The following is a 22,091-nucleotide window of genomic DNA, read 5'->3' as shown; positions in this document are numbered from 1 at the left end:
TTGTGCTTTAAACCAGCATATTATTGTTCACTACTTTGAGACGATACAGGCAATAATAGTCAGTGAACAAACCGGTGCAGTTAGAATTCAGTCCATGCTGGTTATTTCACCAAGTGAGCAATCTTCCTGAGTTCCCTTATTCAGAGAAGCTTTTGTGAAATGGATTTGCATCTGTTACAAAAACATGGCCAGTATGGGGCTTGAACCCATGACCTTGGCGTTATTAGCACCACGCTCTGACCATCTGAGCTAACCGGCCATGTTTATAGTGAGGATCAACTCCATTTATTTTCCAGTGTTCATTTGCACAGGGTGAACAACAGTTGAAGTGCAGTATGATTTGGTGAATGAGTCACTATGCGTTTTAGAGATATTTGGTACACATACACATAGTTAAAAAAAGAACTTCAATAAAGTTAGATATTTCATGGAACAATCTTTCGGCCATGTATTTTAATTGAGAGAAGCTTTTATAAATGATTGGATATCGATAAAATAAACTTTCAATGAGGAAAGCTGAGACCACGTGGCCTAATGGACAAGGCGTCTGACTTCGAATCAGAAGATTGAGGGTTCGAGTCCCTTCGTGGTTTAAAGTCCCTCAATTTATAAAAATATCTTCAGTGTAGTGCCTTAAGTAAAAACGGAAATGCTATATGTGGTGTACGCACAATGACAAACAACCAACAATTGACTAACACCAAAGCAAGTCTTAGTGTATGAAATTGTTTTTCTATTCCATATCTCTTGGATTCAAGACACATTGTGCTTTAAGCCAGCATATTATTGTTCACTACTTGGAGAGGATACAGGCAATAATAGTCAGTGAACAAACAGGTGCAGTTAGAATTCAGTCCATGCTGGTTATTTCACCAAGTGAGCAATCTTCCTGAGTTCCCTTATTCAGAGAAGCTTTTGTGAAATGGATTTGCATCTGTTACAAAAACATGGCCAGTATGACCTTGGCGTTATTAGCACCACGCTCTGACCATCTGAGCTAACCGGCCATGTTTATAGTGAGGATCAACTCCATTTATTTTCCAGTGTTCATTTGCACAGGGTGAACAACAGTTGAAGTGCAGTATGATTTGGTGAATGAGTCACTATGCGTTTTAGAGATATTTGGTACACATACACATAGTTAAAAAAAGAACTTCAATAAAGTTAGATATTTCATGGAACAATCTTTCGGCCATGTATTTTAATTGAGAGAAGCTTTTATAAATGATTGGATATCGATAAAATAAACTTTCAATGAGGAAAGCTGAGACCACGTGGCCTAATGGACAAGGCGTCTGACTTCGAATCAGAAGATTGAGGGTTCGAGTTCCTTCGTTGTTGAAAGTCCCTCAATTTACAAAAATATCTACAGTGTAGTGACTTAAGTAAAAACGTAAATGCTACATGTGGTCAACACACATTGACATAACCACAGAAACAAGTCTTACTGTATAAAGTTGCTTTTCTATTCCATATCTCTTGGATTCAAGACACATTGTGCTTTAAACCAGCATATTATTGTTCACTACTTGGAGACGATACAGGCAATAATAGTCAGTGAACAAACCGGTGCATTTAGAATTCAGTCCATGCTGGTTATTTCACCAAGTGAGCAATCTTCCTGAGTTCCCTTATTCAGAGAAGCTTTTGTGAAATGGATTTGCATCTGTTACAAAATCATGGCCAGTATGGGGCTTGAACCCATGACCTTGGCGTTATTAGCACCACGCTCTGACCATCTGAGCTAACCGGCCATGTTTATAGTGAGGATCAACTCCATTTATTTTCCAGTGTTCATTTGCACAGGGTGAACAACAGTTGAAGTGCAGTATGATTTGGTGAATGAGTCACTATGCGTTTAAGAGATATTTGGTACACATACACATAGTTAAAAAAAGAACTTCAATAAAGTTAGATATTTCATGGAACAATCTTTCGGCCATGTATTTTAATTGAGAGAAGCTTTTATAAATGATTGGATATCGATAAAATAAACTTTCAATGAGGAAAGCTGAGACCACGTGGCCTAATGGACAAGGCGTCTGACTTCGAATCAGAAGATTGAGGGTTCGAGTCCCTTCGTGGTTTAAAGTCCCTCAATTTATAAAAATATCTTCAGTGTAGTGCCTTAAGTAAAAACGGAAATGCTATATGTGGTGTACGCACAATGACAAACAACCAACAATTGACTAACACCAAAGCAAGTCTTAGTGTATGAAATTGTTTTTCTATTCCATATCTCTTGGATTCAAGACACATTGTGCTTTAAGCCAGCATATTATTGTTCACTACTTGGAGAGGATACAGGCAATAATAGTCAGTGAACAAACAGGTGCAGTTAGAATTCAGTCCATGCTGGTTATTTCACCAAGTGAGCAATCTTCCTGAGTTCCCTTATTCAGAGAAGCTTTTGTGAAATGGATTTGCATCTGTTACGAAAACATGGCCAGTATGGGGCTTGAACCCATGACCTTGGCGTTATTAGCACCAAGCTCTGACCATCTGAGCTAACCGGCCATGTTTATAGTGAGGATCAACTCCATTTATTTTCTAGTGTTCATTTGCACAGGGTGAACAACAGTTGAAGTGCAGTATGATTTGGGGAATGAGTCACTATGCGTTTTAGAGATATTTGGTGCACATACACATAGTTAAAAAAAGAACTTCAATAAAGTTAGATATTTCATGGAACAATCTTTCGGCCATGTATTTTAATTCAGAGAAGCTTTTATAAATGATTGGATATCGATAAAATAAACCTTAGATGAGGAAAGCTGAGACCACGTGGCCTAATGGACAAGGCGTCTGACTTCGAATCAGAAGATTGAGGGTTCGAGTTCCTTCGTTGTTGAAAGTCCCTCAATTTACAAAAATATCTACAGTGTAGTGACTTAAGTAAAAACGGAAATGCTACATGTGGTGAACACACATTGACATAACCACAGAAACAAGTCTTACTGTATAAAGTTGCTTTTCTATTCCATATCTCTTGGATTCAAGACACATTGTGCTTTAAACCAGCATATTATTGTTCACTACTTGGAGACGATACAGGCAATAATAGTCAGTGAACAAACCGGTGCAGTTAGAATTCAGTCCATGCTGGTTATTTCACCAAGTGAGCAATCTTGCTGAGTTCCCTTATTCAGAGAAGCTTTTGTGAAATGGATTTGCATCTGTTACAAAAACATGGCCAGTATGGGGCTTGAACCCATGACCTTGGCGTTATTAGCACCACGCTCTGACCATCTGAGCTAACCGGCCATGTTTATAGTGAGGATCAACTCCATTTATTTTCCAGTGTTCATTTGCACAGGGTGAACAACAGTTGAAGTGCAGTATGATTTGGTGAATGAGTCACTATGCGTTTTAGAGATATTTGGTACACATACACATAGTTAAAAAAAGAACTTCAATAAAGTTAGATATTTCATGGAACAATCTTTCGGCCATGTATTTTAATTGAGAGAAGCTTTTATAAATGATTGGATATCGATAAAATAAACTTTCAATGAGGAAAGCTGAGACCACGTGGCCTAATGGACAAGGCGTCTGACTTCGAATCAGAAGATTGAGGGTTCGAGTCCCTTCGTGGTTTAAAGTCCCTCAATTTATAAAAATATCTTCAGTGTAGTGCCTTAAGTAAAAACGGAAATGCTATATGTGGTGTACGCACAATGACAAACAACCAACAATTGACTAACACCAAAGCAAGTCTTAGTGTATGAAATTGTTTTTCTATTCCATATCTCTTGGATTCAAGACACATTGTGCTTTAAGCCAGCATATTATTGTTCACTACTTGGAGAGGATACAGGCAATAATAGTCAGTGAACAAACAGGTGCAGTTAGAATTCAGTCCATGCTGGTTATTTCACCAAGTGAGCAATCTTCCTGAGTTCCCTTATTCAGAGAAGCTTTTGTGAAATGGATTTGCATCTGTTACAAAAACATGGCCAGTATGGGGCTTGAACCCATGACCTTGGCGTTATTAGCACCATGCTCTGACCATCTGAGCTAACCGGCCATGTTTATAGTGAGGATCAACTCCATTTATTTTCCAGTGTTCATTTGCACAGGGTGAACAACAGTTGAAGTGCAGTATGATTTGGTGAATGAGTCACTATGCGTTTTAGAGATATTTGGTGCACATACACATAGTTAAAAAAAGAACTTCAATAAAGTTAGATATTTCATGGAACAATCTTTCGGCCATGTATTTTAATTCAGAGAAGCTTTTATAAATGATTGGATATCGATAAAATAAACCTTAGATGAGGAAAGCTGAGACCACGTGGCCTAATGGACAAGGCGTCTGACTTCGAATCAGAAGATTGAGGGTTCGAGTTCCTTCGTTGTTGAAAGTCCCTCAATTTACAAAAATATCTACAGTGTAGTGACTTAAGTAAAAACGGAAATGCTACATGTGGTGAACACACATTGACATAACCACAGAAACAAGTCTTACTGTATAAAGTTGCTTTTCTATTCCATATCTCTTGGATTCAAGACACATTGTGCTTTAAACCAGCATATTATTGTTCACTACTTTGAGACGATACAGGCAATAATAGTCAGTGAACAAACCGGTGCAGTTAGAATTCAGTCCATGCTGGTTATTTCACCAAGTGAGCAATCTTCCTGAGTTCCCTTATTCAGAGAAGCTTTTGTGAAATGGATTTGCATCTGTTACTAACAACTGGCCAGTATGGGGCTTGAACCCATGACCTTGGCGTTATTAGCACCACCCTCTGACCATCTGAGCTAACCGGCCATGTTTATAGTGAGGATCAACTCCATTTATTTTCCAGTGTTCATTTGCACAGGGTGAACAACAGTTGAAGTGCAGTATGATTTGGTGAATGAGTCACTATGCGTTTTAGAGATATTTGGTACACATACACATAGTTAAAAAAAGAACTTCAATAAAGTTAGATATTTCATGGAACAATCTTTCGGCCATGTATTTTAATTGAGAGAAGCTTTTATAAATGATTGGATATCGATAAAATAAACTTTCAATGAGGAAAGCTGAGACCACGTGGCCTAATGGACAAGGCGTCTGACTTCGAATCAGAAGATTGAGGGTTCGAGTCCCTTCGTGGTTTAAAGTCCCTCAATTTATAAAAATATCTTCAGTGTAGTGCCTTAAGTAAAAACGGAAATGCTATATGTGGTGTACGCACAATGACAAACAACCAACAATTGACTAACACCAAAGCAAGTCTTAGTGTATGAAATTGTTTTTCTATTCCATATCTCTTGGATTCAAGACACATTGTGCTTTAGGCCAGCATATTATTGTTCACTACTTGGAGAGGATACAGGCAATAATAGTCAGTGAACAAACAGGTGCAGTTAGAATTCAGTCCATGCTGGTTATTTCACCAAGTGAGCAATCTTCCTGAGTTCCCTTATTCAGAGAAGCTTTTGTGAAATGGATTTGCATCTGTTACAAAAACATGGCCAGTATGACCTTGGCGTTATTAGCACCACGCTCTGACCATCTGAGCTAACCGGCCATGTTTATAGTGAGGATCAACTCCATTTATTTTCCAGTGTTCATTTGCACAGGGTGAACAACAGTTGAAGTGCAGTATGATTTGGTGAATGAGTCACTATGCGTTTTAGAGATATTTGGTACACATACACATAGTTAAAAAAAGAACTTCAATAAAGTTAGATATTTCATGGAACAATCTTTCGGCCATGTATTTTAATTGAGAGAAGCTTTTAAAAATGATTGGATATCGATAAAATAAACCTTAGATGAGGAAAGCTGAGACCACGTGGCCTAATGGACAAGGCGTCTGACTTCGAATCAGAAGATTGAGGGTTCGAGTCCCTTCGTGGTTTAAAGTCCCTCAATTTACAAAAATATCTACAGTGTAGTGACTTAAGTAAAAACGGAAATGCTACATGTGGTGTATGCACAATGACAAAACAACCAACAATTGACTAACACCAAAGCAAGTCTTAGTGTATGAAATTGTTTTTCTATTCCATATCTCTTGGATTCAAGACACATTGTGCTTTAAGCCAGCATATTATTGTTCACTACTTGGAGAGGATACAGGCAATAATAGTCAGTGAACAAACAGGTGCAGTTAGAATTCAGTCCATGCTGGTTATTTCACCAAGTGAGCAATCTTCCTGAGTTCCCTTATTCAGAGAAGCTTTTTGTGAAATGGATTTGCATCTGTTACAAAATCATGGCCAGTATGGGGCTTGAACCCATGACCTTGGCGTTATTAGCACCACGCTCTGACCATGTGAGCTAACCGGCCATGTTTATAGTGAGGATCAACTCCATTTATTTTACCAGTGTTCATTTGCACAGGGTGAACAACAGTTGTAGTGCAGTATGATTTGGTGAATGAGTCACTATGCGTTTTAGAGATATTTGGTGCACATACACATAGTTAAAAAAAGAACTTCAATAAAGTTAGATATTTCATGGAACAATCTTTCGGCCATTTATTTTAATTGAGAGAAGCTTTTATAAATGATTGGATATCGATAAAATAAACCTTAGATGAGGAAAGCTGAGACCACGTGGCCTAATGGACAAGGCGTCTGACTTCGAATCAGAAGATTGAGGGTTCGAGTCCCTTCGTTGTTGAAAGTCCCTCAATTTACAAAAATATCTACAGTGTAGTGCCTTAAGTAAAAACGGAAATGCTATATGTGTTGTACGCACAATGACAAAACAACCAACAATTGACTAACACCAAAACAAGTCATAGAGTATGAAGTGGTTTTTCTATTCCATATCTCTTGGATTCAAGACACTCTGTTCTTTAAAACAGCATATTATTGTTCACTACTTGGAGAGGATACAGGCAATAATAGTCAGTGAACAAACAGGTGCAGTTAGAATTCGGTCCATGATGGTTATTTCACCAAGTGAGCAATCTTCCTGAGTTCCCTTATTCAGAGAAGCTTTTGTGAAATGGATTTGCATCTGTTACTAACAACTGGCCAGTATGGGGCTTGAACCCATGACCTTGGCTTTATTAGCACCACGCTCTGACCGTCTGAGCTAACCGGCCATGTTTATAGTGAGGATCAACTCTATTTATTTTCCAGTGTTCATTTGCACAGGGTGAACAACAGTTGAAGTGCAGTATGATTTTGTGAATGAGTCACTATGCGTTTTAGAGATATTTGGTACACATACACATAGTTAAAAAAAGAACTTCAATAAAGTTAGATATTTCATGGAACAATCTTTCGGCCATGTATTTTAATTGAGAGAAGCTTTTATAAATGATTGGATATCGATAAAATAAACCTTAGATGAGGAAAGCTGAGACCACGTGGCCTAATGGACAAGGCGTCTGACTTCGAATCAGAAGATTGAGGGTTCGAGTCCCTTCGTTGTTGAAAGTCCCTCAATTTACAAAAATATCTACAGTGTAGTGCCTTAAGTAAAAACGGAAATGCTATATGTGGTGTACGCACAATGACAAAACAACCAACAATTGACTAACACCAAAACAAGTCTTAGAGTATGAAGTGGTTTTTCTATTCCATATCTCTTGGATTCAAGACACTCTGTTCTTTAAAACAGCATATTATTGTTCACTACTTGGAGAGGATACAGGCAATAATAGTCAGTGAACAAACAGGTGCAGTTAGAATTCGGTCCATGATGGTTATTTCACCAAGTGAGCAATCTTCCTGAGTTCCCTTATTCAGAGAAGCTTTTGTGAAATGGATTTGCATCTGTTACTAACAACTGGCCAGTATGGGGCTTGAACCCATGACCTTGGCGTTATTAGCACCACGCTCTGACCATCTGAGCTAACCGGCCATGTTTATAGTGAGGATCAACTCCATTTATTTTCCAGTGTTCATTTGCACAGGGTGAACAACAGTTGAAGTGCAGTATGATTTGGTGAATGAGTCACTATGCGTTTTAGAGATATTTGGTACACATACACATAGTTAAAAAAATAACTTCAATAAAGTTAGATATTTCATGGAACAATCTTTCGGCCATGTATTTTAATTGAGAGAAGCTTTTAAAAATGATTGGATATCGATAAAATAAACCTTAGATGAGGAAAGCTGAGACCACGTGGCCTAATGGACAAGGCGTCTGACTTCGAATCAGAAGATTGAGGGTTCGAGTCCCTTCGTGGTTTAAAGTCCCTCAATTTACAAAAATATCTACAGTGTAGTGACTTAAGTAAAAACTGAAATGCTACATGTGGTGAACACACATTGACATAACCACAGAAACAAGTATTACTGTATAAAGTTGCTTTTCTATTCCATATCTCTTGGATTCAATACACATTGTGCTTTAAACCAGCATATTATTGTTCATTACTTGGAGAGGATACAGGCAATAATAGTCAGTGAACAAACAGGTGCAGTTAGAATTCAGTCCATGCTGGTTATTTCACCAAGTGAGCAATCTTCCTGAGTTCCCTTATTCAGAGAAGCTTTTGTGAAATGGATTTGCATCTGTTACAAAAACATGGCCAGTATGGGGCTTGAACCCATGACCTTGGCGTTATTAGCACCACACTCTGACCATCTGAGCTAACCGGCCATGTTTATAGTGAGGATCAACTCCATTTATTTTCCAGTGTTCATTTGCACAGGGTGAACAACAGTTGAAGTGCAGTATGATTTGGTGAATGAGTCACTATGCGTTTTAGAGATATTTGGTACACATACACATAGTTAAAAAAAGAACTTCAATAAAGTTAGATATTTCATGGAACAATCTTTCGGCCATGTATTTTAATTCAGAGAAGCTTTTCTAAATGATTGGATATCGATAAAATAAACCTTAGATGAGGAAAACTACGACCACGTGGCCTAATGGACAAGGCGTCTGACTTCGAATCAGAAGATTGAGGGTTCGAGTCCCTTCGTGGTTTAAAGTCCCTCAATTTACAAAAATATCTACAGTGTAGTGACTTTAGTAAAAACGGAAATGCTATATGTGGTGTACGCACAATGACAAAACAACCAACAATTGACTAACACCAAAACAAGGCTTAGAGTATGAAGTGGTTTTTCTATTCCATATCTCTTGGATTCAAGACACTTTCTTTTTTAAAACAGCATATTATTGTTCACTATTTGGAGAGGATACAGGCAATAATAGTCAGTGAACAAACAGGTGCAGTTACAATTCGGTCCATGCTGGTTATTTCGCCAAGTGAGCAATCTTCTTGACATCCATAATTCAGATTAGCTTTTGTGAAATTGATTTGCATCTGTTACTAACAACTGGCCAGTATGGGGCTTGAACCCATGACCTTGGCGTTATTAGCACCACGCTCTGACCATCTGAGCTAACCGGCCATGTTTATAGTGAGGATCAACTCCATTTATTTTCCAGTGTTCATTTGCACAGGGTGAACAACAGTTGAAGTGCAGTATGATTTGGTGAATGAGTCACTATGCGTTTTAGAGATATTTGGTACACATACACATAGTTAAAAAAAGAACTTCAATAAAGTTAGATATTTCATGGAACAATCTTTCAGCCATGTATTTTAATTGAGAGAAGCTTTTATAAATGATTGGATATCGATAAAATAAACTTTCAATGAGGAAAGCTGAGACCACGTGGCCTAATGGACAAGGCGTCTGACTTCGAATCAGAAGATTGAGGGTTCGAGTCCCTTCGTGGTTTAAAGTCCCTCAATTTACAAAAATATCTACAGTGTAGTGACTTAAGTAAAAACGGAAATGCTACATGTGGTGAACACACATTGACATAACCACAGAAACAAGTATTACTGTATAAAGTTGCTTTTCTATTCCATATCTCTTGGATTCAAGACACTTTCTTTTTTAAAACAGCATATTATTGTTCACTATTTGGAGAGGATACAGGCAATAATAGTCAGTGAACAAACAGGTGCAGTTACAATTCGGTCCATGCTGGTTATTTCGCCAAGTGAGCAATCTTCTTGACATCCATAATTCAGATTAGCTTTTGTGAAATGGATTTGCATCTGTTACTAACAACTGGCCAGTATGGGGCTTGAACCCATGACCTTGGCGTTATTAGCACCACGCTCTGACCATCTGAGCTAACCGGCCATGTTTATAGTGAGGATCAACTCCATTTATTTTCCAGTGTTCATTTGCACAGGGTGAACAACAGTTGAAGTGCAGTATGATTTGGTGAATGAGTCACTATGCGTTTTAGAGATATTTGGTACACATACACATAGTTAAAAAAAGAACTTCAATAAAGTTAGATATTTCATGGAACAATCTTTCGGCCATGTATTTTAATTAAGAGAAGCTTTTCTAAATGATTGGATATCGATAAAATAAACCTTAGTCGAGGAAAACTACGACCACGTGGCCTAATGGACAAGGCGTCTGACTTCGAATCAGAAGATTGAGGGTTCGAGTCCCTTCGTTGTTGAAAGTCCCTCAATTTACAAAAATATCTACAGTGTAGTGCCTTAAGTAAAAACGGAAATGCTATATGTGGTGTACGCACAATGACAAAACAACCAACAATTGACTAACACCAAAACAAGTCTTAGAGTATGAAGTGGTTTTTCTATTCCATATCTCTTGGATTCAAGACACTCTGTTCTTTAAAACAGCATATTATTGTTCACTACTTGGAGAGGATACAGGCAATAATAGTCAGTGAACAAACAGGTGCAGTTAGAATTCGGTCCATGATGGTTATTTCACCAAGTGAGCAATCTTCCTGAGTTCCCTTATTCAGAGAAGCTTTTGTGAAATGGATTTGCATCTGTTACTAACAACTGGCCAGTATGGGGCTTGAACCCATGACCTTGGCGTTATTAGCACCACGCTCTGACCATCTGAGCTAACCGGCCATGTTTATAGTGAGGATCAACTCCATTTATTTTCCAGTGTTCATTTGCACAGGGTGAACAACAGTTGAAGTGCAGTATGATTTGGTGAATGAGTCACTATGCGTTTTAGAGATATTTGGTACACATACACATAGTTAAAAAAATAACTTCAATAAAGTTAGATATTTCATGGAACAATCTTTCGGCAATGTATTTTAATTGAGAGAAGCTTTTAAAAATGATTGGATATCGATAAAATAAACCTTAGATGAGGAAAGCTGAGACCACGTGGCCTAATGGACAAGGCGTCTGACTTCGAATCAGAAGATTGAGGGTTCGAGTCCCTTCGTGGTTTAAAGTCCCTCAATTTATAAAAATATCTACAGTGTAGTGCCTTAAGTAAAAAAGGAAATGCTATATGTGGTGTATGCACAATGACAAAACAACCAACAATTGACTAACACCAAATCAAGTCTTAGTGTATGAAATTATTTTTCTATTCCATATCTCTTGGATTCAAGACACATTGTGCTTTAAACCAGCATATTATTGTTCACTACTTGGAGACGATACAGGCAATAATAGTCAGTGAACAAACCGGTGCAGTTAGAATTCAGTCCATGCTGGTTATTTCACCAAGTGAGCAATCTTCCTGAGTTCCCTTATTCAGAGAAGCTTTTGTGAAATGGATTTGCATCTGTTACAAAAACATGGCCAGTATGGGGCTTGAACCCATGACCTTGGCGTTATTAGCACCACGCTCTGACCATCTGAACTAACCGGCCATGTTTATAGTGAGGATCAACTCCATTTATTTTCCAGTGTTCATTTGCACAGGGTGAACAACAGTTGAAGTGCAGTATGATTTGGTGAATGAGTCACTATGCGTTTTAGAGATATTTGGTACACATACACATAGTTAAAAAAAGAACTTCAATAAAGTTAGATATTTCATGGAACAATCTTTCGGCCATGTATTTTAATTCAGAGAAGCTTTTCTAAATGATTGGATATCGATAAAATAAACCTTAGATGAGGAAAACTACGACCACGTGGCCTAATGGACAAGGCGTCTGACTTCGAATCAGAAGATTGAGGGTTCGAGTCCCTTCGTGGTTTAAAGTCCCTCAATTTACAAAAATATCTGCAGTGTAGTGACTTAAGTAAAAACGGAAATGCTATATGTGGTGTACGCACAATGACAAAACAACCAACAATTGACTAACACCAAAACAAGGCTTAGAGTATGAAGTGGTTTTTCTATTCCATATCTCTTGGATTCAAGACACTTTATTCTTTAAAACAGCATATTATTGTTCACTATTTGGAGAGGATACAGGCAATAATAGTCAGTGAACAAACAGGTGCAGTTACAATTCGGTCCATGCTGGTTATTTCGCCAAGTGAGCAATCTTCTTGACATCCATAATTCAGATTAGCTTTTGTGAAATTGATTTGCATCTGTTACTAACAACTGGCCAGTATGGGGCTTGAACCCATGACCTTGGAGTTATTAGCACCACGCTCTGACCATCTGAGCTAACCGGCCATGTTTATAGTGAGGATCAACTCCATTTATTTTCCAGTGTTCATTTGCACAGGGTGAACAACAGTTGAAGTGCAGTATGATTTGGTGAATGAGTCACTATGCGTTTTAGAGATATTTGGTACACATACACATAGTTAAAAAAAGAACTTCAATAAAGTTAGATATTTCATGGAACAATCTTTCGGCCATGTATTTTAATTCAGAGAAGCTTTTATAAATGATTGGATATCGATAAAATAAACCTTAGATGAGGAAAGCTGAGACCACGTGGCCTAATGGACAAGGCGTCTGACTTCGAATCAGAAGATTGAGGGTTCGAGTCCCTTCGTTGTTGAAAGTCCCTCAATTTAAAAAAATATCTACAGTGTAGTGCCTTAAGTAAAAACGGAAATGCTATATGTGGTGTACGCACAATGACAAAACAACCAACAATTGACTAACACCAAAACAAGTCATAGAGTATGAAGTGGTTTTTCTATTTCATATCTCTTGGATTCAAGACACTCTGTTCTTTAAAACAGCATATTATTGTTCACTACTTGGAGAGGATACAGGCAATAATAGTCAGTGAACAAACAGGTGCAGTTAGAATTCGGTCCATGATGGTTATTTCACCAAGTGAGCAATCTTCCTGAGTTCCCTTATTCAGAGAAGCTTTTGTGAAATGGATTTGCATCTGTTACAAAAACATGGCCAGTATGACCTTGGCGTTATTAGCACCACGCTCTGACCATCTGAGCTAACCGGCCATGTTTATAGTGAGGATCAACTCCATTTATTTTCCAATGTTCATTTGCACAGGGTGAACAACAGTTGAAGTGCAGTATGATTTGGTGAATGAGTCACTATGCGTTTTAGAGATATTTGGTACACATACACATAGTTAAAAAAAGAACTTCAATAAAGTTAGATATTTCATGGAACAATCTTTCGGCCATGTATTTTAATTCAGAGAAGCTTTTCTAAATGATTGGATATCGATAAAATAAACCTTAGTCGAGGAAAACTACGACCACGTGGCCTAATGGACAAGGCGTCTGACTTCGAAACAGAAGATTGAGGGTTCGAGTCCCTTCGTGGTTTAAAGTCCCTCAATTTATAAAAATATCTACAGTGTAGTGCCTTAAGTAAAAACGGAAATGCTATATGTGGTGTATGCACAATGACAAAACAACCAACAATTGACTAACACCAAAGCAAGTCTTAGTGTATGAAATTGTTTTTCTATTCCATATCTCTTGGATTCAAGACACATTGTGCTTTAAACCAGCATATTATTGTTCACTACTTGGAGACGATACAGGCAATAATAGTCAGTGAACAAACCGGTGCAGTTAGAATTCAGTCCATGCTGGTTATTTCACCAAGTGAGCAATCTTCCTGAGTTCCCTTATTCAGAGAAGCTTTTGTGAAATGGATTTGCATCTGTTACAAAAACATGGCCAGTATGGGGCTTGAACCCATGACCTTGGCGTTATTAGCACCCACTCTGACCATCTGAGCTAACCGGCCATGTTTATAGTGAGGATCAACTCCATTTATTTTCCAGTGTTCATTTGCACAGGGTGAACAACAGTTGAAGTGCAGTATGATTTGGTGAATGAGTCACTATGCGTTTTAGAGATATTTGGTACACATACACATAGTTAAAAAAAGAACTTCAATAAAGTTAGATATTTCATGGAACAATCTTTCGGCCATGTATTTTAATTGAGAGAAGCTTTTATAAATGATTGGATATCGATAAAATAAACTTTCAATGAGGAAAGCTGAGACCACGTGGCCTAATGGACAAGGCGTCTGACTTCGAATCAGAAGATTGAGGGTTCGAGTCCCTTCGTGGTTTAAAGTCCCTCAATTTACAAAAATATCTACAGTGTAGTGACTTAAGTAAAAACGGAAATGCTACATGTGGTGAAAACACATTGACATAACCACAGAAACAAGTATTACTGTATAAAGTTGCTTTTCTATTCCATATCTCTTGGATTCAAGACACATTGTGCTTTAAACCAGCATATTATTGTTCATTACTTGGAGAGGATACAGGCAATAATAGTCAGTGAACAAACAGGTGCAGTTAGAATTCAGTCCATGCTGGTTATTTCACCAAGTGAGCAATCTTCCTGAGTTCCCTTATTCAGAGAAGCGTTTGTGAAATGGATTTGCATCTGTTACAAAAACATGGCCAGTATGGGGCTTGAACCCATGACCTTGGCGTTATTAGCACCACACTCTGACCATCTGAGCTAACCGGCCATGTTTATAGTGAGGATCAACTCCATTTATTTTCCAGTGTTCATTTGCACAGGGTGAACAACAGTTGAAGTGCAGTATGATTTGGTGAATGAGTCACTATGCGTTTTAGAGATATTTGGTACACATACACATAGTTAAAAAAAGAACTTCAATAAAGTTAGATATTTCATGGAACAATCTTTCGGCCATGTATTTTAATTCAGAGAAGCTTTTCTAAATGATTGGATATCGATAAAATAAACCTTAGATGAGGAAATCTACGACCACGTGGCCTAATGGACAAGGCGTCTGACTTCGAATCAGAAGATTGAGGGTTCGAGTCCCTTCGTGGTTTAAAGTCCCTCAATTTACAAAAATATCTACAGTGTAGTGACTTTAGTAAAAACGGAAATGCTATATGTGGTGTACGCACAATGACAAAACAACCAACAATTGACTAACACCAAAACAAGGCTTAGAGTATGAAGTGGTTTTTCTATTCCATATCTCTTGGATTCAAGACACTTTCTTTTTTAAAACAGCATATTATTGTTCACTATTTGGAGAGGATACAGGCAATAATAGTCAGTGAACAAACTGGTGCAGTTACAATTCGGTCCATGCTGGTTATTTCGCCAAGTGAGCAATCTTCTTGAAATCCATAATTCAGATTAGCTTTTGTGAAATTGATTTGCATCTGTTACTAACAACTGGCCAGTATGGGGCTTGAACCCATGACCTTGGCGTTATTAGCACCACGCTCTGACCATCTGAGCTAACCGGCCATGTTTATAGTGAGGATCAACTCCATTTATTTTCCAGTGTTCATTTGCACAGGGTGAACAACAGTTGAAGTGCAGTATGATTTGGTGAATGAGTCACTATGCGTTTTAGAGATATTTGGTACACATACACATAGTTAAAAAAAGAACTTCAATAAAGTTAGATATTTCATGGAACAATCTTTCAGCCATGTATTTTAATTGAGAGAAGCTTTTATAAATGATTGGATATCGATAAAATAAACTTTCAATGAGGAAAGCTGAGACCACGTGGCCTAATGGACAAGGCGTCTGACTTCGAATCAGAAGATTGAGGGTTCGAGTCCCTTCGTGGTTTAAAGTCCCTCAATTTACAAAAATATCTACAGTGTAGTGACTTAAGTAAAAACGGAAATGCTACATGTGGTGAACACACATTGACATAACCACAGAAACAAGAATTACTGTATAAATTTGCTTTTCTATTCCATATCTCTTGGATTCAAGACACTTTCTTTTTTAAAACAGCATATTATTGTTCACTATTTGGAGAGGATACAGGCAATAATAGTCAGTGAACAAACAGGTGCAGTTACAATTCGGTCCATGCTGGTTATTTCGCCAAGTGAGCAATCTTCTTGACATCCATAATTCAGATTAGCTTTTGTGAAATTGATTTGCATCTGTTACTAACAACTGGCCAGTATGGGGCTTGAACCCATGACCTTGGCGTTATTAGCACCACGCTCTGACCATCTGAGCTAACCGGCCATGTTTATAGTGAGGATCAACTCCATTTATTTTCCAGTGTTCATTTGCACAGGGTGAACAACAGTTGAAGTGCAGTATGATTTGGTGAATGAGTCACTATGCGTTTTAGAGATATTTGGTACACATACACATAGTTAAAAAAAGAACTTCAATAAAGTTAGATATTTCATGGAACAATCTTTCGGCCATGTATTTTAATTGAGAGAAGCTTTTATAAATGATTGGATATCGATAAAATAAACTTTCAATGAGGAAAGCTGAGACCACGTGGCCTAATGGACAAGGCGTCTGACTTCGAATCAGAAGATTGAGGGTTCGAGTCCCTTCGTGGTTTAAAGTCCCTCAATTTACAAAAATATCTACAGTGTAGTGACTTAAGTAAAAACGGAAATGCTACATGTGGTGAAAACACATTGACATAACCACAGAAACAAGTATTACTGTATAAAGTTGCTTTTCTATTCCATATCTCTTGGATTCAAGACACATTGTGCTTTAAACCAGCATATTATTGTTCATTACTTGGAGAGGATACAGGCAATAATAGTCAGTGAACAAACAGGTGCAGTTAGAATTCAGTCCATGCTGGTTATTTCACCAAGTGAGCAATCTTCCTGAGTTCCCTTATTCAGAGAAGCGTTTGTGAAATGGATTTGCATCTGTTACAAAAACATGGCCAGTATGGGGCTTGAACCCATGACCTTGGCGTTATTAGCACCACACTCTGACCATCTGAGCTAACCGGCCATGTTTATAGTGAGGATCAACTCCATTTATTTTCCAGTGTTCATTTGCACAGGGTGAATAACAGTTGAAGTGCAGTATGATTTGGTGAATGAGTCACTATGCGTTTTAGAGATATTTGGTACACATACACATAGTTAAAAAAAGAACTTCAATAAAGTTAGATATTTCATGGAACAATCTTTCGGCCATGTATTTTAATTCAGAGAAGCTTTTCTAAATGATTGGATATCGATAAAATAAACCTTAGATGAGGAAAACTACGACCACGTGGCCTAATGGACAAGGCGTCTGACTTCGAATCAGAAGATTGAGGGTTCGAGTCCCTTCGTGGTTTAAAGTCCCTCAATTTACAAAAATATCTACAGTGTAGTGACTTTAGTAAAAACGGAAATGCTATATGTGGTGTACGCACAATGACAAAACAACCAACAATTGACTAACACCAAAACAAGGCTTAGAGTATGAAGTGGTTTTTCTATTCCATATCTCTTGGATTCAAGACACTTTCTTTTTTAAAACAGCATATTATTGTTCACTATTTGGAGAGGATACAGGCAATAATAGTCAGTGAACAAACAGGTGCAGTTACAATTCGGTCCATGCTGGTTATTTCGCCAAGTGAGCAATCTTCTTGAAATCCATAATTCAGATTAGCTTTTGTGAAATTGATTTGCATCTGTTACTAACAACTGGCCAGTATGGGGCTTGAACCCATGACCTTGGCGTTATTAGCACCACGCTCTGACCATCTGAGCTAACCGGCCATGTTTATAGTGAGGATCAACTCCATTTATTTTCCAGTGTTCATTTGCACAGGGTGAACAACAGTTGAAGTGCAGTATGATTTGGTGAATGAGTCACTATGCGTTTTAGAGATATTTGGTACACATACACATAGTTAAAAAAAGAACTTCAATAAAGTTAGATATTTCATGGAACAATCTTTCAGCCATGTATTTTAATTGAGAGAAGCTTTTATAAATGATTGGATATCGATAAAATAAACTTTCAATGAGGAAAGCTGAGACCACGTGGCCTAATGGACAAGGCGTCTGACTTCGAATCAGAAGATTGAGGGTTCGAGTCCCTTCGTGGTTTAAAGTCCCTCAATTTACAAAAATATCTACAGTGTAGTGACTTAAGTAAAAACGGAAATGCTACATGTGGTGAACACACATTGACATAACCACAGAAACAAGTATTACTGTATAAAGTTGCTTTTCTATTCCATATCTCTTGGATTCAAGACACTTTCTTTTTTAAAACAGCATATTATTGTTCACTATTTGGAGAGGATACAGGCAATAATAGTCAGTGAACAAACAGGTGCAGTTACAATTCGGTCCATGCTGGTTATTTCGCCAAGTGAGCAATCTTCTTGACATCCATAATTCAGATTAGCTTTTGTGAAATTGATTTGCATCTGTTACTAACAACTGGCCAGTATGGGGTTTGAACCCATGACCTTGGCGTTATTAGCACCACGCTCTGACCATCTGAGCTAACCGGCCATGTTTATAGTGAGGATCAACTCCATTTATTTTCCAGTGTTCATTTGCACAGGGTGAACAACAGTTGAAGTGCAGTATGATTTGGTGAATGAGTCACTATGCGTTTTAGAGATATTTGGTACACATACACATAGTTAAAAAAAGAACTTCAATAAAGTTAGATATTTCATGGAACAATCTTTCGGCCATGTATTTTAATTGAGAGAAGCTTTTATAAATGATTGGATATCGATAAAATAAACTTTCAATGAGGAAAGCTGAGACCACGTGGCCTAATGGACAAGGCGTCTGACTTCGAATCAGAAGATTGAGGGTTCGAGTCCCTTCGTGGTTTAAAGTCCCTCAATTTACAAAAATATCTACAGTGTAGTGACTTAAGTAAAAACGGAAATGCTACATGTGGTGAACACACATTGACATAACCACAGAAACAAGTATTACTGTATAAAGTTGCTTTTCTATTCCATATCTCTTGGATTCAAGACACATTATGCTTTAAACCAGCATATTATTGTTCATTACTTGGAGAGGATACAGGCAATAATAGTCAGTGAACAAACAGGCGCAGTTAGAATTCGGTCCATGCTGGTTATTTCACCAAGTGAGCAATCTTCCTGAGTTTCCTTATTCAGAGAAGCTTTTGTGAAATGGATTTGCATCTGTTACTAACAACTGGCCAGTATGGGGCTTGAACCCATGACCTTGGCGTTATTAGCACCACGCTCTGACCATCTGAGCTAACCGGCCATGTTTATAGTGAGGATCAACTCCATTTATTTTCCAGTGTTCATTTGCACAGGGTGAACAACAGTTGAAGTGCAGTATGATTTGGTGAATGAGTCACTATGCGTTTTAGAGATATTTGGTACACATACACATAGTTAAAAAAAGAACTTCAATAAAGTTAGATATTTCATGGAACAATCTTTCGGCCATGTATTTTAATTAAGAGAAGCTTTTCTAAATGATTGGATATCGATAAAATAAACCTTAGTCGAGGAAAACTACGACCACGTGGCCTAATGGACAAGGCGTCTGACTTCGAATCAGAAGATTGAGGGTTCGAGTCCCTTCGTGGTTTAAAGTCCCTCAATTTATAAAAATATCTACAGTGTAGTGCCTTAAGTAAAAACGGAAATGCTATATGTGGTGTATGCACAATGACAAAACAACCAACAATTGACTAACACCAAAGCAAGTCTTAGTGTATGAAATTGTTTTTCTATTCCATATCTCTTGGATTCAAGACACATTGTGCTTTAAACCAGCATATTATTGTTCACTACTCGGAGACGATACAGGCAATAATAGTCAGTGAACAAACCGGTGCAGTTAGAATTCAGTCCATGCTGGTTATTTCACCAAGTGAGCAATCTTCCTGAGTTCCCTTATTCAGAGAAGCTTTTGTGAAATGGATTTGCATCTGTTACAAAAACATGGCCAGTATGGGGCTTGAACCCATGACCTTGGCGTTATTAGCACCACGCTCTGACCATCTGAGCTAACCGGCCATGTTTATAGTGAGGATCAACTCCATTTATTCTCCAATGTTCATTTGCACAGGGTGAACAACAGTTGAAGTGCAGTATGATTTGGTGAATGAGTCACTATGCGTTTTAGAGATATTTGGTACACATACACATAGTTAAAAAAAGAACTTCAATAAAGTTAGATATTTCATGGAACAATCTTTCGGCCATGTATTTTAATTCAGAGAAGCTTTTCTAAAAGATTGGATATCGATAAAATAAACCTTAGATGAGGAAAACTATGACCACGTGGCCTAATGGACAAGGCGTCTGACTTCGAATCAGAAGATTGAGGGTTTGAGTCCCTTCGTGGTTTAAAGTCCCTCACTTTATAAAAATATCTACAGTGTAGTGCCTTAAGTAAAAACGGAAATGCTATATGTGGTGTATGCATAATGACAAAACAACCAACAATTGACTAACACCAAAGCAAGTCTTAGTGTATGAAATTGTTTTTCTATTCCATATCTCTTGGATTCAAGACACATTGTGCTTTAAACCAGCATATTATTGTTCACTACTTGGAGACGATACAGGCAATAATAGTCACTGAACAAACCAGTGCAGTTAGAATTCAGTCCATGCTGGTTATTTCACCAAGTGAGCAATCTTCCTGACATCCATAATTCAGATTAGCTTTTGTGAAATTGATTTGCATCTGTTACTAACAACTGGCCAGTATGGGGCTTGAACCCATGACCTTGGCGTTATTAGCACCATGCTCTGACCATCTGAGCTAACCGGCCATGTTTATAGTGAGGATCAACTCCATTTATTTTCCAGTGTTCATTTGCACAGGGTGAACAACAGTTGAAGTGCAGTATGATTTGGTGAATGAGTCACTATGCGTTTTAGAGATATTTGGTACACATACACATAGTTAAAAAAAGAACTTCAATAAGTTAGATATTTCATGGAACAATCTTTCGGCCATGTATTTTAATTCAGAGAAGCTTTTCTAAATGATTGGATATCGATAAAATAAACAGATGAGGAAAACTACGACCACGTGGCCTAATGGACAAGGCGTCTGACTTCGAATCAGAAGATTGAGGGTTCGAGTCCCTTCGTGGTTTAAAGTCCCTCAATTTATAAAAATATCTACAGTGTAGTGCCTTAAGTAAAAACGGAAATGCTATATGTGGTGTATGCACAATGACAAAACAACCAACAATTGACTAACACCAAAGCAAGTCTTAGTGTATGAAATTATTTTTCTATTCCATATCTCTTGGATTCAAGACACATTGTGCTTTAAACCAGCATATTATTGTTCACTACTTGGAGACGATACAGGCAATAATAGTCAGTGAACAAACCGGTGCAGTTAGAATTCAGTCCATGCTGGTTATTTCACCAAGTGAGCAATCTTCCTGAGTTCCCTTATTCAGAGAAGCTTTTGTGAAATGGATTTGCATCTGTTACAAAAACATGGCCAGTATGGGGCTTGAACCCATGACCTTGGCGTTATTAGCACCACGCTCTGACCATCTGAGCTAACCGGCCATGTTTATAGTGAGGATCAACTCCATTTATTTTCCAGTGTTCATTTGCACAGGGTGAACAACAGTTGAAGTGCAGTATGATTTGGTGAATGAGTCACTATGCGTTTTAGAGATATTTGGTACACATACACATAGTTAAAAAAAGAACTTCAATAAAGTTAGATATTTCATGGAACAATCTTTCAGCCATGTATTTTAATTGAGAGAAGCTTTTATAAATGATTGGATATCGATAAAATAAACTTTCAATGAGGAAAGCTGAGACCACGTGGCCTAATGGACAAAGGCGTCTGACTTCGAATCAGAAGATTGAGGGTTCGAGTCCCTTCGTGGTTTAAAGTCCCTCAATTTACAAAAATATCTACAGTGTAGTGACTTAAGTAAAAACGGAAATGCTACATGTGGTGAACACACATTGACATAACCACAGAAACAAGTATTACTGTATAAAGTTGCTTTTCTATTCCATATGTCTTGGATTCAAGACACTTTCTTTTTTAAAACAGCATATTATTGTTCACTATTTGGAGAGGATACAGGCAATAATAGTCAGTGAACAAACAGGTGCAGTTACAATTCGGTCCATGCTGGTTATTTCGCCAAGTGAGCAATCTTCTTGACATCCATAATTCAGATTAGCTTTTGTGAAATTGATTTGCATCT

The 22,091-nt window shown here is 37.8% G+C and overlaps 52 non-coding genes across 52 annotated transcripts; 26 read left to right on the top strand and 26 right to left on the bottom strand.

Annotated features, from left to right (window-relative positions):
- Positions 1 to 185: 185 nt before the first annotated feature.
- Positions 186 to 259, bottom strand: trnai-aau (transfer RNA isoleucine (anticodon AAU)). The gene has a single exon. It is a non-coding gene; the product is annotated as a tRNA-Ile (tRNA).
- Positions 260 to 520: 261 nt separating this feature from the next.
- Positions 521 to 593, top strand: trnar-ucg (transfer RNA arginine (anticodon UCG)). The gene has a single exon. It is a non-coding gene; the product is annotated as a tRNA-Arg (tRNA).
- Positions 594 to 1,680: 1,087 nt separating this feature from the next.
- On the bottom strand, positions 1,681 to 1,754 carry trnai-aau (transfer RNA isoleucine (anticodon AAU)). The gene has a single exon. It is a non-coding gene; the product is annotated as a tRNA-Ile (tRNA).
- Positions 1,755 to 2,015: 261 nt separating this feature from the next.
- On the top strand, positions 2,016 to 2,088 carry trnar-ucg (transfer RNA arginine (anticodon UCG)). The gene has a single exon. It is a non-coding gene; the product is annotated as a tRNA-Arg (tRNA).
- Positions 2,089 to 2,443: 355 nt separating this feature from the next.
- Positions 2,444 to 2,517, bottom strand: trnai-aau (transfer RNA isoleucine (anticodon AAU)). Its single transcript has one exon. It is a non-coding gene; the product is annotated as a tRNA-Ile (tRNA).
- Positions 2,518 to 3,190: 673 nt separating this feature from the next.
- trnai-aau (transfer RNA isoleucine (anticodon AAU)) lies at positions 3,191 to 3,264 on the bottom strand. The gene has a single exon. It is a non-coding gene; the product is annotated as a tRNA-Ile (tRNA).
- A 261-nt stretch (positions 3,265 to 3,525) lies between these two features.
- On the top strand, positions 3,526 to 3,598 carry trnar-ucg (transfer RNA arginine (anticodon UCG)). Its single transcript has one exon. It is a non-coding gene; the product is annotated as a tRNA-Arg (tRNA).
- A 355-nt stretch (positions 3,599 to 3,953) lies between these two features.
- On the bottom strand, positions 3,954 to 4,027 carry trnai-aau (transfer RNA isoleucine (anticodon AAU)). The gene has a single exon. It is a non-coding gene; the product is annotated as a tRNA-Ile (tRNA).
- Positions 4,028 to 4,700: 673 nt separating this feature from the next.
- Positions 4,701 to 4,774, bottom strand: trnai-aau (transfer RNA isoleucine (anticodon AAU)). Its single transcript has one exon. It is a non-coding gene; the product is annotated as a tRNA-Ile (tRNA).
- A 261-nt stretch (positions 4,775 to 5,035) lies between these two features.
- trnar-ucg (transfer RNA arginine (anticodon UCG)) lies at positions 5,036 to 5,108 on the top strand. The gene has a single exon. It is a non-coding gene; the product is annotated as a tRNA-Arg (tRNA).
- A 675-nt stretch (positions 5,109 to 5,783) lies between these two features.
- trnar-ucg (transfer RNA arginine (anticodon UCG)) lies at positions 5,784 to 5,856 on the top strand. The gene has a single exon. It is a non-coding gene; the product is annotated as a tRNA-Arg (tRNA).
- A 357-nt stretch (positions 5,857 to 6,213) lies between these two features.
- On the bottom strand, positions 6,214 to 6,287 carry trnai-aau (transfer RNA isoleucine (anticodon AAU)). Its single transcript has one exon. It is a non-coding gene; the product is annotated as a tRNA-Ile (tRNA).
- A 262-nt stretch (positions 6,288 to 6,549) lies between these two features.
- On the top strand, positions 6,550 to 6,622 carry trnar-ucg (transfer RNA arginine (anticodon UCG)). Its single transcript has one exon. It is a non-coding gene; the product is annotated as a tRNA-Arg (tRNA).
- Positions 6,623 to 6,978: 356 nt separating this feature from the next.
- Positions 6,979 to 7,052, bottom strand: trnai-aau (transfer RNA isoleucine (anticodon AAU)). Its single transcript has one exon. It is a non-coding gene; the product is annotated as a tRNA-Ile (tRNA).
- A 261-nt stretch (positions 7,053 to 7,313) lies between these two features.
- trnar-ucg (transfer RNA arginine (anticodon UCG)) lies at positions 7,314 to 7,386 on the top strand. The gene has a single exon. It is a non-coding gene; the product is annotated as a tRNA-Arg (tRNA).
- A 356-nt stretch (positions 7,387 to 7,742) lies between these two features.
- On the bottom strand, positions 7,743 to 7,816 carry trnai-aau (transfer RNA isoleucine (anticodon AAU)). Its single transcript has one exon. It is a non-coding gene; the product is annotated as a tRNA-Ile (tRNA).
- A 261-nt stretch (positions 7,817 to 8,077) lies between these two features.
- Positions 8,078 to 8,150, top strand: trnar-ucg (transfer RNA arginine (anticodon UCG)). The gene has a single exon. It is a non-coding gene; the product is annotated as a tRNA-Arg (tRNA).
- A 339-nt stretch (positions 8,151 to 8,489) lies between these two features.
- trnai-aau (transfer RNA isoleucine (anticodon AAU)) lies at positions 8,490 to 8,563 on the bottom strand. The gene has a single exon. It is a non-coding gene; the product is annotated as a tRNA-Ile (tRNA).
- Positions 8,564 to 8,824: 261 nt separating this feature from the next.
- trnar-ucg (transfer RNA arginine (anticodon UCG)) lies at positions 8,825 to 8,897 on the top strand. Its single transcript has one exon. It is a non-coding gene; the product is annotated as a tRNA-Arg (tRNA).
- Positions 8,898 to 9,253: 356 nt separating this feature from the next.
- trnai-aau (transfer RNA isoleucine (anticodon AAU)) lies at positions 9,254 to 9,327 on the bottom strand. Its single transcript has one exon. It is a non-coding gene; the product is annotated as a tRNA-Ile (tRNA).
- Positions 9,328 to 9,588: 261 nt separating this feature from the next.
- On the top strand, positions 9,589 to 9,661 carry trnar-ucg (transfer RNA arginine (anticodon UCG)). Its single transcript has one exon. It is a non-coding gene; the product is annotated as a tRNA-Arg (tRNA).
- A 339-nt stretch (positions 9,662 to 10,000) lies between these two features.
- On the bottom strand, positions 10,001 to 10,074 carry trnai-aau (transfer RNA isoleucine (anticodon AAU)). Its single transcript has one exon. It is a non-coding gene; the product is annotated as a tRNA-Ile (tRNA).
- A 261-nt stretch (positions 10,075 to 10,335) lies between these two features.
- On the top strand, positions 10,336 to 10,408 carry trnar-ucg (transfer RNA arginine (anticodon UCG)). Its single transcript has one exon. It is a non-coding gene; the product is annotated as a tRNA-Arg (tRNA).
- Positions 10,409 to 10,764: 356 nt separating this feature from the next.
- On the bottom strand, positions 10,765 to 10,838 carry trnai-aau (transfer RNA isoleucine (anticodon AAU)). Its single transcript has one exon. It is a non-coding gene; the product is annotated as a tRNA-Ile (tRNA).
- A 261-nt stretch (positions 10,839 to 11,099) lies between these two features.
- trnar-ucg (transfer RNA arginine (anticodon UCG)) lies at positions 11,100 to 11,172 on the top strand. The gene has a single exon. It is a non-coding gene; the product is annotated as a tRNA-Arg (tRNA).
- Positions 11,173 to 11,528: 356 nt separating this feature from the next.
- trnai-aau (transfer RNA isoleucine (anticodon AAU)) lies at positions 11,529 to 11,602 on the bottom strand. Its single transcript has one exon. It is a non-coding gene; the product is annotated as a tRNA-Ile (tRNA).
- Positions 11,603 to 11,863: 261 nt separating this feature from the next.
- On the top strand, positions 11,864 to 11,936 carry trnar-ucg (transfer RNA arginine (anticodon UCG)). The gene has a single exon. It is a non-coding gene; the product is annotated as a tRNA-Arg (tRNA).
- A 356-nt stretch (positions 11,937 to 12,292) lies between these two features.
- Positions 12,293 to 12,366, bottom strand: trnai-aau (transfer RNA isoleucine (anticodon AAU)). Its single transcript has one exon. It is a non-coding gene; the product is annotated as a tRNA-Ile (tRNA).
- Positions 12,367 to 12,627: 261 nt separating this feature from the next.
- Positions 12,628 to 12,700, top strand: trnar-ucg (transfer RNA arginine (anticodon UCG)). Its single transcript has one exon. It is a non-coding gene; the product is annotated as a tRNA-Arg (tRNA).
- A 676-nt stretch (positions 12,701 to 13,376) lies between these two features.
- On the top strand, positions 13,377 to 13,449 carry trnar-ucg (transfer RNA arginine (anticodon UCG)). The gene has a single exon. It is a non-coding gene; the product is annotated as a tRNA-Arg (tRNA).
- Positions 13,450 to 13,805: 356 nt separating this feature from the next.
- trnai-aau (transfer RNA isoleucine (anticodon AAU)) lies at positions 13,806 to 13,878 on the bottom strand. The gene has a single exon. It is a non-coding gene; the product is annotated as a tRNA-Ile (tRNA).
- A 261-nt stretch (positions 13,879 to 14,139) lies between these two features.
- trnar-ucg (transfer RNA arginine (anticodon UCG)) lies at positions 14,140 to 14,212 on the top strand. The gene has a single exon. It is a non-coding gene; the product is annotated as a tRNA-Arg (tRNA).
- Positions 14,213 to 14,551: 339 nt separating this feature from the next.
- On the bottom strand, positions 14,552 to 14,625 carry trnai-aau (transfer RNA isoleucine (anticodon AAU)). The gene has a single exon. It is a non-coding gene; the product is annotated as a tRNA-Ile (tRNA).
- Positions 14,626 to 14,886: 261 nt separating this feature from the next.
- trnar-ucg (transfer RNA arginine (anticodon UCG)) lies at positions 14,887 to 14,959 on the top strand. Its single transcript has one exon. It is a non-coding gene; the product is annotated as a tRNA-Arg (tRNA).
- Positions 14,960 to 15,315: 356 nt separating this feature from the next.
- Positions 15,316 to 15,389, bottom strand: trnai-aau (transfer RNA isoleucine (anticodon AAU)). The gene has a single exon. It is a non-coding gene; the product is annotated as a tRNA-Ile (tRNA).
- Positions 15,390 to 15,650: 261 nt separating this feature from the next.
- trnar-ucg (transfer RNA arginine (anticodon UCG)) lies at positions 15,651 to 15,723 on the top strand. Its single transcript has one exon. It is a non-coding gene; the product is annotated as a tRNA-Arg (tRNA).
- Positions 15,724 to 16,062: 339 nt separating this feature from the next.
- trnai-aau (transfer RNA isoleucine (anticodon AAU)) lies at positions 16,063 to 16,136 on the bottom strand. The gene has a single exon. It is a non-coding gene; the product is annotated as a tRNA-Ile (tRNA).
- A 261-nt stretch (positions 16,137 to 16,397) lies between these two features.
- trnar-ucg (transfer RNA arginine (anticodon UCG)) lies at positions 16,398 to 16,470 on the top strand. The gene has a single exon. It is a non-coding gene; the product is annotated as a tRNA-Arg (tRNA).
- A 339-nt stretch (positions 16,471 to 16,809) lies between these two features.
- On the bottom strand, positions 16,810 to 16,883 carry trnai-aau (transfer RNA isoleucine (anticodon AAU)). The gene has a single exon. It is a non-coding gene; the product is annotated as a tRNA-Ile (tRNA).
- Positions 16,884 to 17,144: 261 nt separating this feature from the next.
- Positions 17,145 to 17,217, top strand: trnar-ucg (transfer RNA arginine (anticodon UCG)). The gene has a single exon. It is a non-coding gene; the product is annotated as a tRNA-Arg (tRNA).
- A 356-nt stretch (positions 17,218 to 17,573) lies between these two features.
- Positions 17,574 to 17,647, bottom strand: trnai-aau (transfer RNA isoleucine (anticodon AAU)). The gene has a single exon. It is a non-coding gene; the product is annotated as a tRNA-Ile (tRNA).
- A 261-nt stretch (positions 17,648 to 17,908) lies between these two features.
- On the top strand, positions 17,909 to 17,981 carry trnar-ucg (transfer RNA arginine (anticodon UCG)). The gene has a single exon. It is a non-coding gene; the product is annotated as a tRNA-Arg (tRNA).
- Positions 17,982 to 18,320: 339 nt separating this feature from the next.
- trnai-aau (transfer RNA isoleucine (anticodon AAU)) lies at positions 18,321 to 18,394 on the bottom strand. Its single transcript has one exon. It is a non-coding gene; the product is annotated as a tRNA-Ile (tRNA).
- Positions 18,395 to 18,655: 261 nt separating this feature from the next.
- On the top strand, positions 18,656 to 18,728 carry trnar-ucg (transfer RNA arginine (anticodon UCG)). The gene has a single exon. It is a non-coding gene; the product is annotated as a tRNA-Arg (tRNA).
- Positions 18,729 to 19,067: 339 nt separating this feature from the next.
- On the bottom strand, positions 19,068 to 19,141 carry trnai-aau (transfer RNA isoleucine (anticodon AAU)). The gene has a single exon. It is a non-coding gene; the product is annotated as a tRNA-Ile (tRNA).
- Positions 19,142 to 19,402: 261 nt separating this feature from the next.
- trnar-ucg (transfer RNA arginine (anticodon UCG)) lies at positions 19,403 to 19,475 on the top strand. The gene has a single exon. It is a non-coding gene; the product is annotated as a tRNA-Arg (tRNA).
- Positions 19,476 to 19,831: 356 nt separating this feature from the next.
- trnai-aau (transfer RNA isoleucine (anticodon AAU)) lies at positions 19,832 to 19,905 on the bottom strand. The gene has a single exon. It is a non-coding gene; the product is annotated as a tRNA-Ile (tRNA).
- A 261-nt stretch (positions 19,906 to 20,166) lies between these two features.
- Positions 20,167 to 20,239, top strand: trnar-ucg (transfer RNA arginine (anticodon UCG)). Its single transcript has one exon. It is a non-coding gene; the product is annotated as a tRNA-Arg (tRNA).
- Positions 20,240 to 20,595: 356 nt separating this feature from the next.
- Positions 20,596 to 20,669, bottom strand: trnai-aau (transfer RNA isoleucine (anticodon AAU)). Its single transcript has one exon. It is a non-coding gene; the product is annotated as a tRNA-Ile (tRNA).
- Positions 20,670 to 20,926: 257 nt separating this feature from the next.
- On the top strand, positions 20,927 to 20,999 carry trnar-ucg (transfer RNA arginine (anticodon UCG)). The gene has a single exon. It is a non-coding gene; the product is annotated as a tRNA-Arg (tRNA).
- Positions 21,000 to 21,355: 356 nt separating this feature from the next.
- Positions 21,356 to 21,429, bottom strand: trnai-aau (transfer RNA isoleucine (anticodon AAU)). The gene has a single exon. It is a non-coding gene; the product is annotated as a tRNA-Ile (tRNA).
- A 261-nt stretch (positions 21,430 to 21,690) lies between these two features.
- trnar-ucg (transfer RNA arginine (anticodon UCG)) lies at positions 21,691 to 21,764 on the top strand. Its single transcript has one exon. It is a non-coding gene; the product is annotated as a tRNA-Arg (tRNA).
- Positions 21,765 to 22,091: the final 327 nt, after the last annotated feature.

Source organism: Platichthys flesus, chromosome 3 (assembly GCF_949316205.1).
Source record: "Platichthys flesus chromosome 3, fPlaFle2.1, whole genome shotgun sequence".
In the NCBI taxonomy this organism is placed as follows: Eukaryota; Metazoa; Chordata; class Actinopteri; order Pleuronectiformes; family Pleuronectidae; genus Platichthys; species Platichthys flesus.
Note: the sequence above shows the minus strand (reverse complement) of the source record. Positions and strands in the feature narration are given on the sequence as shown.